Genomic DNA, 16843 nt, shown 5'->3' on the forward strand with positions numbered 1-16843 from the left:
TTGTTGCACAGGGAGAATTGGATTCAGAAGGTATAAATAACCCGGGAAGAAAAACAAAAATGCAAGCAGTTTATATTACATCTCCCAGTGTTCTTTCTTTGGGTGTAGCTGCTTCTGTCCATCATTTATCATTTGAAACTGAATTAGCTCTTTTTATCGAAGAGATCCACTTCCATCAGAATACATCCTCAAACAGTATCGTTGTTGAGGTCTATAATGATCTCTTGGTTCTGCTCATTTCACTTAGCATCAGTTCATGTAAGTCTCGCCAGTCCTCTCTGTATTCATCCTGCTGGTCATTTCTTACAGAACAATAATATTCCATCACGTTCATATACCACAATTTACTCAACCATTTTCCAATTGATGGGCATCCATTCATTTTCCAGTTTTTAGCCACTACAAACAGGGCTGTCACAAACATTTTGGCACATACAGGTCCCTTTCCTTTCTTTAGTATCTCTTTGGGATATAAGCCCAATAGAAACACTGCTGGATCAAAGGGTATGCACAGTTTGATAACTTTTTGGGCATAATTCCAAATTGCTCTCCAGAATGGCTGGATTCGTATCTGTGAGCATTTTAAAGAAAGGTCCTTGAGCTCTGGGATTCTGATTGAATGGATGAACCAAGGAGTGAAAAGACATTTATTAAGATTTTTCTATAGACAAGGCACTATGCTAATCATTAGAATACTTATAAAGCCAGCAAGATGGCAGCCCTTACTAGGGAGAAGAAAGACAATTGTATAACGGGAAGTGACTGTGGAGGTCTGGGCCCAGACAAGATGGAAAAAAAGGGGCATAGTCCAAGTTCCTGAGAAAAGGAAAAGAATAGAAAGACATGAAGAGGGTTGATCACGCAATTCATTTCCAATTGAATTTAATGTAATTCAACAAGCATGCATTTAGGCTTAGGTTTATTCATTTATTTTGTTGAGTCATCTTTCAGTTGTGCTGACTCTTCATGATCCCATTTGGGGTTTTCTTGGCAAAGATAGTGGAGCAGTTTGTCTCGTCCTTTTCCATCTCATTTTACAGCTGTGGAAACTGAGGCAAATAGGGTGAAGTGACTAGCCTACTTCTTTCAGATTCCAGGCCCAGTGCTCTATCCACTTGATCCCTAACTGCCCATATTAATCGCCATCCCCGAGTTGTATGAGGAATACAAAATGAGTAGCCCCTTGTCTTCGTGGAATTTACATTCATCTGAGAAGAAACTATACATGTTCAGATAAATGCAAAATATATATAAAATATACCAAGGAAATTGGAGAGAGGAGGCCATTTACTAATGGAGGAAGGGGTCAGCCTCTCCACAAATAATCGTCCAACTTTAAAGGCTTAGCAGGAGGTACTGTAGCTAGTGGATAAAAGGTAGGTATGTTCAGGAGTATATATAATATGGATTGAAATCCTGGCCTGGAAAAAAATCCTGAAAAAGCAGGACTTTCTAGTCTGGAGATCCTGGGTAAGTCAATTAACTCTCAGGGCCCCAAGTAATTGTCTAAGCTCTGCATCAGGGGAGGAGGTATTCACCTGGGGATTTCACAATGATGAAATCCATGTGTGAGAAAAAAAAAAAAAAAAAGGAATTCTGGAATTGAGACTGGAGACTTGGGGAAAAGGATGGGGAATAAGTGGAAATTATCTTGCCTGACCTTAGGCTGTTTTCAGACCTCCAACCTGATAATTGTCTATTCCCAGGAAAACTCTTCCCTTTTCCCCCTTCCTTTCCTGTCTTCTTCCCCTCCAGGCTTTGGTCTGACATGCCCCTACCTCCCATCTTGGCTGAAAACTTTTTAACACTTTGCCTTAAGTCTGGCTTGATTCCCACAGCCGGCCCAACTGGTTACTCTGAAATCATCAGCATAGCCCCAATCTTTGCCATCCTCCCCAGGGCCTGCACCTTCCCTCTGTTCCTTAGTGACTCAGCCTGAGGCTGACAGGAGACCGGCCTGCAGTTGATGAGTGTGTCTGGCTACCGTCAGCGGGCCGATTGGGCATCCAAATGGCATGCAGGATGGAGCAGGGAGCTCAGGGCCCTCACCACTCGGGAATGTCCAAAGCCCTGAGTCACGGCCAGGGGCCAGTCCCTTGGGGATGTCCCTCCTGAATTCTCAGCATCCTAGAAGAGTTGTCTGTCGCCTCTCTCTCTGCTCTCGGGGCATAAGGGACCATCCTTGCAAAGCCCTTGTTTCTGAGGCCAAAAACCATCCAGAACTGAGAACTCTCCTCCTAGGTTGTGTTCTTGTCTGAGCCTCCGAAAATAAAACAGCAATCCATGTTCCCACCTGAGACTTGTTCTCATCTATTCTGTCCCTCCTCCTCCACCACTCAGAAGCAGCACCTGGTCTCCAGCCACAGGTGTGTCCTGCCCCTATTCTCCTCACCTGTTCTGAGAGCAGGAAATTGGAGATGAAAGGTATAGTGCTTCAAGACAAGTTTATCCTTTGACCCCCTCCTTCCTCCCTTTTCATGCTCCAGTTATTGCTGACTGCTCTCCCCACCCTCTCTCTGCCTCTTTCCCCTTGGTGATTCTTGTTATCTATTAATCTTCACTACTTAGATATTGATCACATGGGCTCTCACCAACGGCCATAAGTAATTGTATTTTAATAGGGAAATTGAGATCATCCAAAAATCTTCCAGGTGGGGCCTTCTGTCCCATGTGGAGCTGGTACTGGAGGGTGAAGATACTGATTTTTTTCCCCCTGAGGCATTTGGGGTTAAGTAACTTGCCCAGGGACACACAGCTAGAACATATTAAGTGTCTGAGACTAGATTTGAACTCAGGTCCTCCTGACTTCAGGGCCAGTGCTCTATCCAGTGCACCAACTGGCTGCCCCTTGAAGATATTGATTTTTGATGTGGAATAGCAGTGAAGTGGTCTTGGCTATTGAAGGTGGTTTATACCTGGTTCTTGAGCACAGAGTACTTACCCTTTTCTGACTAGCCTTCTCTCCTGATTTCACTCCTGAGTCTAAGCTTCTCCATTTCCTCAACATCAGCCTCCTTACCACAGAGATGAGATTTTCTTTGTAGGGCTCTTCTCTCTCAATCTCAGGGAAGTCTGCATTCATGGTCACTGCTATCCTGTCTCCACTCCTGATGTAGTCCAGACTTTTCCACTTTCCTTGCCCAAGTTTCTCTTTATGTGACTTCCTTCTGAATTAGAAAGTAAGCACCCCAAGGGTAGGATTGTCTATTTTATTTGTATTTTTTTGTATTATTGTATTTATTTGTATTAATCGTAGTTAATAAATATTTTCTCTCCTTTCACTCCTCCCTTCTTTCTTTCCTCCCTTCTTTTTCTCTCTATTTTTCTTTTCCTTCTCTTTCTCTCATTTTGTATCTCTCTGTCTTTTTTTTTTTCCAGGGCTGCTCATCCACCTTTGGCTTCTACCTGTCCCCCAACTCTCAAGCTGTAGCATGCACGGCGTCCACACTCCAGGAAATCATTTTAGCAGATGGACTAAACCAGGCTGAGGGTAACGGACAGACCTTAAACCCATTGGTGAGTTGGGGGGAGGGCGGTGTTAACCCCAAGCAGGTGACGATTTCTCTGGCAGAATGGGCAAATGTGAACAATTTGTTCCAAGGGCCTTGAAGGGGGCAGAAGCAGGTGGTGTGGAGTGCTTAGACCTGGGTCAGACATCAAAGACCCCAGAGTCCTCCACAGCATCCAGGCTAGGACTACACCCAGATAGTTACTTCCTTATCTAAGTCCCAGCTAAAATCCCCCCTTCCACCTGAAGCCTTTACCAGATTCTTCTTAACACTAATACCTTCTGCAGGTTGATCATCTCTAAATCTAGCTATTTGCATGTTATCTCCTTCATTAGACCAAGCTCCTTGAAAGCTGGGGCCTTTATTTGTATCCCTATTACTTAATTCAACTCTTGGCACATAGTAGGTGCTTAATATTGATATTCTCACTGACAGGATGTGGATCCTTTGGGAGAGGGAGATTGTTGTGGAAATTGATCCACACCAGAATCGGTACCTGAATGTTGCTCAAATTGCCTCAGTAATAACCTGCTCTGGTGGTGACAGATGGCAGAAACAAAGGGGCCTGACATAAATCAGGATCCCATGTCAGAGTCATAACTGGATACCTTGACTCCTGGGACAAGAGTTATGAAAATAGCCTCAATTCAACTTTTTTTTTTCTTAAGTAAATGAAAAAGTTATTTATTTAGTCATAATAGAGAAAGATAGTCAATACAGATAAGCTTTGGAAACAGTTTAACTCAATTTCTGAAGAACTCAGTTGAAGAGATAAAATTTTTGCAGGACAATGACTGCTCTGAAACCAGTATAAGCAGTTGAGCTGGGGATTCACCAAGACTGTGGTCCCTCGGGAGAAGAAACTGGTCACCTGGTGGCTTGCTATTTGAGTTAATCTTGCTAATGGTTTGAGTTATTCTTGCTAATTAGGTGCTAAGCTTACTAAGTTGTTTCTACCCTGTGGACAGACTACTAGGGCTCTCGATATGCTCTGCACCCTTTAAATTTTTGTGGCCTGGGGCAAAACCCAGTTCACTTGCCCTAGTTCTAGCTCTGTCTTCTGGTCTACACCCTACCCTAACTGGCCTGGCCAGTGATGATGACCTGAGAGCCCCGCTGGGTCTATCTAGCTGTGAAGGACCGAGTCCCACTTCTCTTCTTGGACAGTTGGTTTAAACTTAATTCCCTTCTGCTTTCTGGCAGGCATTCAGTCTCCTCTAAGGGGACACTTGAGGGGGAGGAGCTGAAATGTTAAAGTTGGCAGGAGAGGGTAGGGAAGAGAACCATTTCTTCCTCCATCCCTGGTTGGGGGCCAGTGGTTTCTTATCTCACAAGTAAAGCCCACCTTCCTCTCCTAGTCAAGAGAAACCCTGGCTAACACCTGGGTCTCTGGGTCCTCCTCCCTTCAGCCCTATTGATAAAGAAAATACACCTTTAAGAATTGGGCCTTCTCGGGCCAATCCCTAATTAGCCACTTGAATCACTCTTCTAGGAGGCTACTTTCTCAGTCCTGACACTTCTAGGACTGGCTGTTCCTAGGCTCTGCTCTTCAGGGCTCTGACACTTGATAGATGACACCTGATAACAGGTATGGGGTTATATTGACCTGTGTGGGAAGGGTGGAGAGTACAGGGGGGAAAGAAAAAAAAAAGTCTAGGCAGATTCTAATTGGATCCCAGTTGCTGGGAGCTCAGGGGGTGACGGAAGAGTGATGGTTTGATTACTAGGTTCCACTTCCCAGGAAAACAGGCTGGTAGTGTGCCCAGACTCAGCTGCGGGCATCCTGCCTGGGGCCTTGAAGGTCAGATGGCATATTTGCCTCGGATCTCAGATTTCGCTGGGAGCTGCTCCTGATGTCAGGGGAAGAGAGGCTGTTGAGGTTATTGGGAGGTCAGAAATTCCCAGGGGGCTGATTGGTCAGAGTTTGGGAACCTGGGAGGGGTTAGTCATGGGTAGGGCACCCTGACACTGCCCAAGGATGTTCAGAGGGTGAGTGTAGGAGCTGCCAGCTGGGGAAAAGGAGACATTCCTGAGCCGGATGAAGGAGACTGACTGAGTGTCCCTCTCAGGCAAATGCCATTCCTCTGAAAGGGCTCTGCAGAATGCAGCCCCTGTGTCATCCCATAGATATGGTATCTCTGATTAAGCCTACTTTAGCCCATCACTTTCATGTCTTTCCTCCCAGCTTCCTAAAGTCCACAGCAGTGCCTGCCTCCAATCAATCTCTCTCTCTGTCTGTCTCTCTCTCTCTCTCTCTCTCTCTTTCTCTCTCTCTCTCTCTCTCTCTCCCCCCCTCTCTCCCCCCTCCCTTCCTCCTCTTTCTCTCTCTGTCTCCCTCCTTCCCTCTCTTTTTCTCTCTCACTCTGTCTCTCTCTCTTGTTCTCTCTGTCGCTGTCTCTCTGTGTCTTTCTCTCTTAGCAGTGTCTCCTGTTTGTTGTCTCTGTGTATCTGTGTTTTTCTGTCTGTCTCTGTCTCTGTCTCCTCTTTTCTGTCTTTGTCTCTGTCCATCTCTCTCTCTATCTCTTTTGTGAATAGTGCCTCCTATTTCTGTTGTCTCTCTGTGTATCTCTGTCTCTTTCCTCTCTCTCTTTTGTCTCTGTCTTTCTCTCTCTTTGTTTTTCCTGTTAGTAATGTCCCCTCCTCAGTCAGTATTTCTTTAAATATTACCTGTCTACTCTTCAAATCTGATCCTTACTGTTACTCCCAAGCTCAAGAAGCTGCTAGTGCTCCCTATCACCTCTAGAATAAAAAACAAACTCCTCTGTTTGTTATTTAAAGTACTTAAGAATCCTTTTCTTCACACATTTTTTCCCCCAGCCCAAACAACCTAGTTCTTGTTCCTTGTACTGGACATTGTACATCCCTCCTCTTTTGGAGTTTCTACCTCCATTCGTAGCTCAACTAAATGGAGGCCTTTGCTAATCTCTCAATGTGTTGTTCTCCTTACCATTCTAGTCTCTTAATCCTCTCCATTACTTTGTATATATATGTGTGTGTGTGTGTGTGTGTATGTATAGACACACACATACAACTTTGTAAATTGCATGTACAATGTACATATGGATATATGTACATTACACATGTATATATACATATATACATTACTTTGTGTGTATGTATTATATATATATCTGTATGTAGATATATTTTTCTCCCCCTTAAGTTGTTAAGTGGTCAATGTAAGCTACAAGACCAGGCACTGACTTTCATTTTTGTCTTTCTATCCTTAGTATATTGCTAGCACATAGGCGACACTCAATAAATTTTCATAGGATCAAAGGCTCAGAGCAAGAAGAGACCTTAGAGAACATTGAGTTCAAGTATTCCAATTTTATAGATAATGGCACTGAATCCTCGTGAGTTTAAATGCCTTGTCCAAGGACCTCAGTTATCAAGTTTTTGAAGTAGGACTTATCAATGATACCCCAGTAATTGTTGCATGGAATGGAATTGAATTATCATGGCCCCCAAAGTTTCAAGACTACTAAGTCTCTAAAGGCAGGGAAGACCTCCCTACCCCTTCAATCCTCCCTAATCTCCCAGCCTCTGTAAAATGAATATAGCTCCTCTTGGACCATTTACTCTAGTTCCTACTCACAGATTTTGTGGTATTCTCTCTTTAAAATATATTTATATATATATATGTATATATATATATATATATATATATATATTTAATATTTTCCCCCAGTTCATTTAAAACAATTTTTTTTACATTTGTTTTTAAAACTTTTGAGTTCTAGATTGTCTCCCTTATGCCCACTCTAGCCCCCATTAAGAAACCACAGGTGAAGTTATGCAAATCATGTTCATAAAACTCATGTGATAGAAATCATGGATCTTCTACCTTAATTAAAAAAAAACAAACCCTCAAAAAAACAAGTTGAAAAAGAGAGAGAGCGCATGCTTCTCTGGGTATGGATAGGATTTTTCATCATAAGTCCTTCAGAGTAGTTGGGGATCATTGCACTGCTGAGAATAGCAAAGTCATTTACAGCTGGTCATCCTGGAATGTTGCTATTATCTTGTATATAGTACATTTCACTTGGAGTTCATGGAGGACTTTTCTTCTGAGAGCATCCTGCTCATCATTTCCCATAGAACAGTAATATTCTATGACAATCACATATTGTGGGGTTCTCTTACTCACTGGTTCGAAGGAAACCATTCCTCAGTAAACATTTAGTGAGCAATTTCAAGATGCAAGGATTTGCTCTTTAGACCTTCCCTCGATGAGCTCACATTCTAGCAAGGCAGATTTTTGAACATGAGTCCTAAAATCTCCTAGCCAGAAAGGGGAACCAAGAAGCTGGCTTAGTCTAACCTGGAGATAATGGTAGAAGGAAGTCAATCCATGGAAAAAAAGAGAGCTTTAAAAAAGCAGGCTTAATTCCTTGTAATTGTTTTGTAGAGTTAAGACTTATCCTAAAGTTAAGAATGGAGGCAGTTTGGTACAGTAGTAAGAATGTCAGTTTGGAGTCAGATGCCTGGATCTGAATCTTGGCTCAAGTATTTACTAATTGTGTGACTAACCTCTGTGGGTCTCATTTTCAGCATCTTTTCTGCTCCTATTCTATGAAGTGATTCATAGGACTTGGGTTCCATTTTTGCTTCTGCTTCTCACAACCTATATAATCTTGACCATATCTCTTAGATTCTTTTGGACCTCAGTTTCTTCAGCTGTAGAATCACTTTGACTTTATCATAGATGCATAGGGTGCTCTTCTCAGCTTTAGATATAGGATCCTATAATTTTATCTACTTATACATTTTACTCTTTTCCAATGTTACTGTAGACTTCTTCTCTCCCACAACTTGGATCGATGTAAAGGTCTGAAACTCTTGAGTCGATGCACTGAGGTTGGACAGCCAAGCACTTAAGGCTAACTACCGATTGGACAATACTCTAGAAGCATATGCTTGGAAAATGGCCCTTCCCACTATTCTGTGCTGGCTCGATAATTGGTGTATACAGAGAATTGTAAGGAGGGACTAGGGGGTGGAATAAGACTAGCCAGGGTCACTTCTGGGTGGGAGACAAAGAAGGAAGGTTGCAGAGATTCTGCTTCCATCCAATTCAATCCTACTTCTAAAGACCAAGGACTTTTGCTTATCCTGACTCCGGCTGATTCTAAGGTATCCAGGGGGCTAACTTGGTCATCACAGATCCCCAGCAAGAAGGTCAAAGCTTCCTTCTGTTGGTAGACTTCTAATAAAGGCACCTCTCAAAACAGCTCGGTTTGCTTTTACAGAGCTCTGATTGTTATAAAGTCTAAATTGGTCTTTCTGCAACTTTCAGGGCAGGCAGCATGGCAGAGTAGAGAGTTGGACCCAGCTTCAGAACGGCCTTAGTTCAAAGCCTGAATCAGCAGTCTATTGTCAGTGTAACATTAGTCAAGTTACTTTGGGCTTCACTTTCTTATCTAGAAAAGAAAATTGGACTACATGATTTCTCTAAGATTCCTGCCAAGTTCAAATCTATGATATTATTGTAGCCTCCCTTTTCTTTTTCCTCTCCAACCCCATTGGGGTAAGTACGGCCAGAATTGTAAACAAAAGCATGGAACAATGGAATGGGATTCCCTCACCATTTGTAAGGGCAGAGCCTTTCCCTCATTTCAGAGCATGTATAATGTTTCTTGCTTTTTCAACCCAACACATGGAGCTGGGGAGCTTTTTTTGGCCACGAGGGGCTCATAGTGAAGTAATGAAGGGTCTTCTCCTTAACTGAAGAAGGAGAAGGGCTGATAGTACCTGAGAGCTTGAGCTGGAACTAAGTGAGCTTACAAAAGTTTTGAGCGGATGATCAGATTTTCTCTTCTCTGATGATTTTCAAAGAAGGAAAACAGCTCTGAGCTACTGTGTGATGGAAGAGTAGGTACACACTGAAATCCTCTAACCTGGTTGTCACGTGTTATGAAAGCATAGTGTTTCTCACCGGCATATAGAGTGATAGCCATATATTGAATTTGGTGGGAATCCTATGGAGAAAGAAAGGAGGTAGAAGGCAAAGAGTCATTAAGCATCTCTCAGCTTCGTATGTTCTCCATATATGTATTTTGCTTCCTTTGTATTTTAAATATCTACTCATTTTTACTTTTTCTAGGCTGTATGTGTTTGTGTTGGGGAGGGGGAAGAGTATGCTTTTTTTTGCGGGATGATTTGTAACTTCTTGCTATATCCTCTTAAATTCCCTTTTGTAAAAGCTAATTGGGGCAGCTAGGTGGTGCAGTGGATAGAGCACCAGCCCTGAAGTCAGGAAGACTGGAGTTCAAATTTGACCTCAGACATTTAACACTTCCTAGCTCTGTGACTCTGGGCAAGTCACTTAACCCAATTGCCTCAGGGGAAAAAAACTAATTGACATTATTTGGTTGATTGTATTTATTAGCATATCAGGCTGGGATTTATGAGAGATTGTATTAGAAAACTCAATTCCTTGGGATTAATCCCTAGATTCCTTAAGGGAAAAGTAGTTGGTTGTCCTCTAAGAACTATTTGATTAGAGAAGTACAAATTAAAATAGCTCTGATATGCTATCTCCCACTTAGATTGGTTAACTTGAAGGAAAAGGGTAAATAGTGGAGGGGATATGGGAAACTAATGCCTTGTTGGTAGAGTTGTGAACTATCCCCACCATTTTAGAAAGTAATTTGGGATTAAACTCCAAAGTGCTATAAATTATAACCTTGCATACTCTTTGACCCAGCATAAGTAACTTTTATCCCAAAGAGATCAAAGCAAGAAAAGAGAAAAGAATCTGTTTTATGGCAGCTCTTTTTATGATGGCAAACAGTTGGAAATTGACTGAACAAGTTGCAGCATATGATTGTGATGGAATATTATTGTGTTCTAAGAAATGACAAGCAAGATGCTTTCAGAAAAATCTGGGAAGACATAAACTCATGCGAAGTAAGTTGAGCAGAATCAGAACATTGTACATAGCTGTTGTTCATCCTTCTTTCTCTAAGAAGACTAAGACATTGTGAGGGTGATGTCTTGATTTATGTGTGATTTGAATTTAAGAGGGGCAGTATTACACAAAGTCATCACTCTTGCTCTTTGCCAGTCACTGAAGTCCAGTGGCAAGACAAAAATCAAGACTTTCAGAGTAATAGCAATCTTTATTGTAAAGATAATTGTGAAAGGCTTAGCTACTCTGCTTAAAATGATGATCCAAAACAATTCCAAAAGACCCACACTGAAAAATGATGTCCACTTTCAGAGAGAACTGGTGGAATCTGAATGATTTAAGCATATTTTTAAACTTTATTTTTCATCTATGTTTTCTTTCTTTCTTTGCTGAGGCAATTGGGGTTAAGCGACTTGCCCAGTGTCACACAGCTAGGAAGAGTTAAGATCTGAGATCACATTTGAACCAGGTCCTTTTTACTTCACTCTATACCTGCACCACCTAGATGCCCCTCATCTGCGTTTTCCTTTACACCATAGCTCATATAGAAATATGTTTGCATAATTGCACATGTCTAATCAAAGTCAACTACCTTGCTTTCTCAATCAAGGAGGGGGAAGGGAAAGAAGGGAAAAGATTTTAAACTCAAAATTTAAAAATATGAATGTTAAAATTTTTTTTTACATGTAATTGGGAAATATTTAATGAAATAAATAAAAATATATTTAAAGAAAAGAAACCTAACTGTCAATATGAGTGGATGTTAAAAGAGTGATCCCACAAGGGGTGTTTCCCTTTGATTCTATTTATCCTAGTTCTATGAAATTGAATAAACCTAATCCCTCTTCAGCATAGCAGTCCCTCAAAAATCTGGACAAATTTTCATCTCCTTCTAAGTATTCTCTATTCTTCCTGGAGGGAAGCAATCTTTAGAAAATACTGAGGAAAATAGATAAAGAAGGGAGTTAATGGAAATTGAGTGAATGCCCATCAGTTGGGAAATGGCTGTGGTATATGAATGTTATGGAATATTATTGTTCTACAAGAAATGATCAGCAGGAGGATTTCAGAAAAGCCTGGAGAGACCTACATGAATTGATGCTAAGTGAAGTGAGCAGAACCAAGAGAACATTGTACACAGCAACAAGAACATTCTGTGATGGTCAACTGTGATGGATGGGGCTCTTTTCAATCATGAAGTGATTCAGGTCAACTGCAATAGATTTGTGATGGAGAGAACCATCTGTATCCAGAGAGAGGACTATGGGAACTGACTATGGATCACAACATAGTGTTTTCACTTTTTTGTTATTGTTTGCTTGCTTGTGTTTTTCTTTTTCATTTTTTTCCTTTTTGATATAATTTTTCTTGGCAGCATGATAAATGAAGCAATATGTTTAGAAGAATTGCACATGTTTAACTTACACTGGATTATTTGCTATGTAGCAGAGGGGGGAAATGAGGAGAGAGGGAGAAAAATTTGGAACACAAGGTTTTGCTTGTATTTTGAGAAATAAAAAGCTATCGTTATAAAAAAAATTATAGTATGAGCCAAAAAATAGGGAAGAATGGAGTTCAGTTTGGCAGTTGGAGGGAGAAATCATATCCAGTTGGGGATATCACCAGAGACTTCTAGGAAGAGGTGACACCATTTCATTAGTGAGTGTAAACCACTCACTAAATCTCCCTCAAGGCTCATTCGTGGGCATACCGAAGGTTATCTTTCCCAACCCTTCCCCCAATCCTGTTTAATGAATTTAATGAATTGATGGATATCTAAAGTAGATATTTATCAGTCAACCAAGTTTGGAGAATTAGTAACCATCATAGCTGACATTTAATTAGTGCTTTAAAATTTGTGAAGCACTTTCTAGCTTTTCTTTCTGCTCTTCACTGTCTGCTTCCTACCTACTTCTCCAGGATCATTTTACTTAATTCCTCCTTCAGCATTCTGTGGCTCAGCCAATCTGTTTCCTCCACAAGAACAATCCATTTTCCAGCTTTATGATTTTGAACTGGTTAAAACCCATGCTTGGAGTGATCCCTTTTATCACCACCAAGATCACTTCCTACAGAAATTTTCCTGGTCTCTCCCTACTACCTTGAATTTATTTTGTATACATACATGTAGAATGCATATTTTAAATAAATATGTATATTTGTTGCTCAGTCATTTTTCAGTTGTGTTTGGCTCTTTGTGACCCCAATTGAAGTTTTCTTAGCAGTGATTTGCCATTTCCTTTTTCAGCTTATTTTACAGATGAGGAAACTGAGCCAAGCAGGTTGAGTGACTTGTCGGGCTCACACAACAAGTGTCTGAGGCTATATTTGAATTCAGGTCTTCCAACTCCAGACCTGGTGCTTTATCTACTGACCTGGCAGCCACATGTGCATACACACATACTTATATACACATATAGATCACACTTATTTTATATCTACCTATCTAGTATCTATCTTTGTATCTATATGTCTAGGTATCCATCTATCACTTCACCCTACAGAATTACTTTGAGAGTAGAGACTGTTCTTGCCTTTGTATCTCCAGTGCTTAGCATGGTGCCTGACACATAGTAGGTGTTCCATAAATACTAATTATCTTGACTTGAGGAGGAGAAATCAGTGGGATGGAAGGGCTTTCCGGATGATTTTCTATAAAAGGAAAGAAAACATTCCTAATGGAAAAAACACTGGATTTAGAGGCGGGAAACATGGGATAGTGCCCAATCTCTGACACTAGCTGTGTGCCCACGGTTACTTTTTCCTTCTTCCTCCCTCCCTCTCTTCCTTACTTCCTTCCTCCTTCCTTGGCAATTAGGGTTAAGTGACTTGACTATGGCCCCACAGCTAGGAAATATCTTAGGCTGGATTTGAACTTAAGTCCTCCTGACTCCCACATCTGGTGCTCTATCCATTCTGCCACCTAACTGCCTGCTATGGGTTCTTTGATCTTTGGGTTTTGGTTCTTTAAAATAGTGCTAATTATACTTATACCATGTAACTCACAGGGTGGGGAGGACTCTGCTTGATAGGAGTTATCTGGTTTAAGTCCCAGATGGGCTATCTAGTTAAAACCCCATTGAATAGATCCAGACCTGTGAGAGACAGAATATGGAGAGAATTAGAGGACTGAGATTATAATAATAATAAATTGCTAACATTTTTATATAGTGCTTACTTACCAAGTATAATTATTATCTCATTTAATTGTTCCAACAATTGTGGGAGGTAATCCCTTTTACAGATGAAGAAATTGAAGCAGATAGAGGTAAAGTGATTTGCTCAGGATTAAACAGCTCATAAATATCTGAGACTGGATTTGAATTTGGGACTTTGTTACTCTAGGCCTGGTGCTATCCTCTGAATCAATCTAGATTTCCAAATCTCATCCCTTCCAGGCCTCATGTTGAAAGAACAAGTTCTTTTTTTTTAAGGGGGAGGTGCTGCCTTGAAGCTCTTGGCTTCTCACCCCCCTTCTCTTTCCAAGTTGGACAATTTCCCCTATTTTTCTTTCATTAAGGAAATCTCTAAAGTAGGGGTTCTTAACCTGGAGTCCATGAACTTGTTTTTGTTTTTAATATTTGATAGCTATTTCAATTGAAAAGTTCCTTTGTAATCCGATGTATTTTATTAGATACATGAAAAAAGCTGATTCAGAGACAGAGTCTAAAGGTTTCATCCTATGGCCAATCAATGCCCCACAAAAGATTAAGAATGCCTAATGTAAAGATTGACAGCTCTTCCCCTGTTGCCTTGGCTGGCTGTTAGTGGCTGGGCAGGTGGAAGGAGAAGGTCTCCTAGTGTGTTTGGCTTGGCTCCAAGGGGAAGGACGTTGGCTGCGGCCCAGCCCAGAGAAAATGGGTTTTTCCCTTCTCTGTAGTCCTTTGTGTTCAGATGAAGACCAGGTGTGGGCCCTTGGATAAAGGTTTATTTCCAGTTAGTATCCAGAGCAGAGATTGAGCCAAGACTGGGGGGTTGAATATTAACTAGGCAGACAGAGGGGACCTCCGGAGGAGGGGCACAGAGCCAGACAAAACCATCTCCCCTCATCTCTCATCTACCCTAAAAGAAAAGAGGACGACTGTGGTGTTCCTAGACTTGGGTCTGGTTGGTTTTAGGAGGCTCCTCTCTCCCCTTTGCTTATACCTGAGCTACTGAGAACTCAGAAATAGTCCACTGCCATATTAAAAGCCTATAGGCTCAGAGCTAGTCAGTTGTTGCCCTGCCCATACCCTCAAAGTGCCCCTGATTTCCCTTAACTCACCTAGCTAAGGGGAAGACATTTATGGATGGTAACTAGAAGCCTTGAGGGTACCATGGGCTTATCCTGAGATTCCCAGCTCAATCTCACAATGAATCAAACAACAAGCCTTTTTTTTTTTTTTTTTTTTTTTTGAATACCTACTATGTGCTGGGTATTGGTGTTGGGGGATATACATATAACAATGAGAGATGAGAGAGACTCTGGCCCCAACTTGAAGTAAGGGTTATCTCCCAGAAACCTTCAGTTGCTGGGATTCTCGGTATGCCCTTTGTTTCATCCTCCCCCAGAAACCTCAGATACCTGGAATCTTGGATTCTCCATTCCTCCTCCTTCTTTTCCCAGGCTGCACTTCTCACAGTTGGCTTCCTTTCAAAGTTTCTTAAATGTCTGGTAACTGGGCAATAAAGTGGGTAGAGTGAGGGACCTAGATCAGGAAGCCCTGAAGAGCCTCAGACACTTACTAGCTGTGTGACAGCTAGCCACTTAATTCCTGTCTGCTTCAGCTTCCTCATCTGTAAAATGAGGATGAGAACTGATCTATCTAGCACCTTAGACGTTTGTGAGCACACTTGGAAAGCCTTTAAATGCTGTAGAAGTGTGAGATGTTGTTATTTGAAAGGAACATGACATATAATCATTGAGCTGGAAGGAATCTTCTATATCTTCTGGCCCTGTCGCCTTATTTTACAGGTAGAGAAACAGACCCAGAGAGCTGAAATGATTTGCCCATAGATTGTTGGTGTCAGTGAGAAAGTCCGGGGTATAAGTATGATCTCTGACCCATACTAGCTGTGTGATCACTTTTCATTACTGCAGGTGATTCTTTAAGACTATAAATTGTCACCCACATGTGCAAAAGTGTTTGTGGCAGGTCTCTTTGTAGTGGCCAGAAACTGGAAACTGAATGGATGCCCATCAATTGGAGAATGGTTGAATAAATTGTGGTATATGAATATTATGAAATATTATTGTTCTGTAAGAAATGACCAACAGGATGATTTCAGAGAGACCCGGAGAGACTTACAGGAACTGATGCTGAGTGAAATGAGCAGGACCAGAAGATCATTATATACTTCAACAACAATACTATATGGTGATCATTTCTGATGGACGTGGCTCTCATTGAGATGATTCAAACCAGTTCCACTTGTTTAGTGATGAAGAGAATCATCTACACCCAGAGACAGAGAACCATGGGAACAGAGTGTGGAACACATGGGAACATAGCATTTTCACTCTCTCTGTTGTTATTTGCTTGCATTTTGTTTCTTTCTGTTTTCCTTTTTCTTCCTTCTTTGATTTTTCTTGGCAACAAGATAACTGTATAAATGTATATTGGATCTAATATATATTTCAACATATTTAACATGTATTAGACTACCTGCCAACTAGGGGAGGAGGTGGGGGGAAGGAGTGGAAAATTTGGAACAAAAGATTATGCAAGGGTCAATGTTGAAAAAATTACCCATGCATATGCTTTGTACTTAAAAAGCTTTAATTAAAAAAAAAAAAGACTGTAAATTATCCATTTGAATTGGTACAGAGAGTGCCTTCATCCAGAAGATCTGGGACCAGTGAAATAACTGGCCCAATCCAAAAAAGGGGGGAAAAAACAGTAATAAGGAAGCATGAAATCATCAAGGGAGTGAGTTCTATTGCAGGAAGTGGAGATGTTTAGCTTAGAGAAAAGAAGTCTTAGGTAGGAATGAGATGTTGTTCTGGGTACTTAATAATTAATTTTCAGGAAAAGGGGTATAGACTTATTTTGATTAATGATAGTAATAACCAGAATTTATATAACTATGCATTTTGCAAAATATTTTACAAATATTTGTTCATTTGTTCCTTATGACAATCTTAGGAGGTAGGTGCTATTATTATCTCCATTTTATAGATGAGGAAAGTGAAGAAGACAGTGGTTAAGTAACTTTCCTAGTATCATATGACTAGAAAATACCTCAGAAATTTGAACTCAGCTCTAAGCCCAGCGCTCTATTCAAGATACCAAGAGTGGGGAACAATGCGTGGATATGGCCAATTTCCTTCTCTTGTGTCAAAAGAATTTACTAATAATTAGAGCTGTTCTAAGTTGGAATGGCTGCCTCAGGATGGAATGAAACCTCCTTCATTAAAATCCTTCAAGCAGAAGTCAGATAA

The sequence above is a fragment of the Antechinus flavipes genome, chromosome 1 (assembly GCF_016432865.1).
Source record: "Antechinus flavipes isolate AdamAnt ecotype Samford, QLD, Australia chromosome 1, AdamAnt_v2, whole genome shotgun sequence".
NCBI lineage: Eukaryota > Metazoa > Chordata > Mammalia > Dasyuromorphia > Dasyuridae > Antechinus > Antechinus flavipes.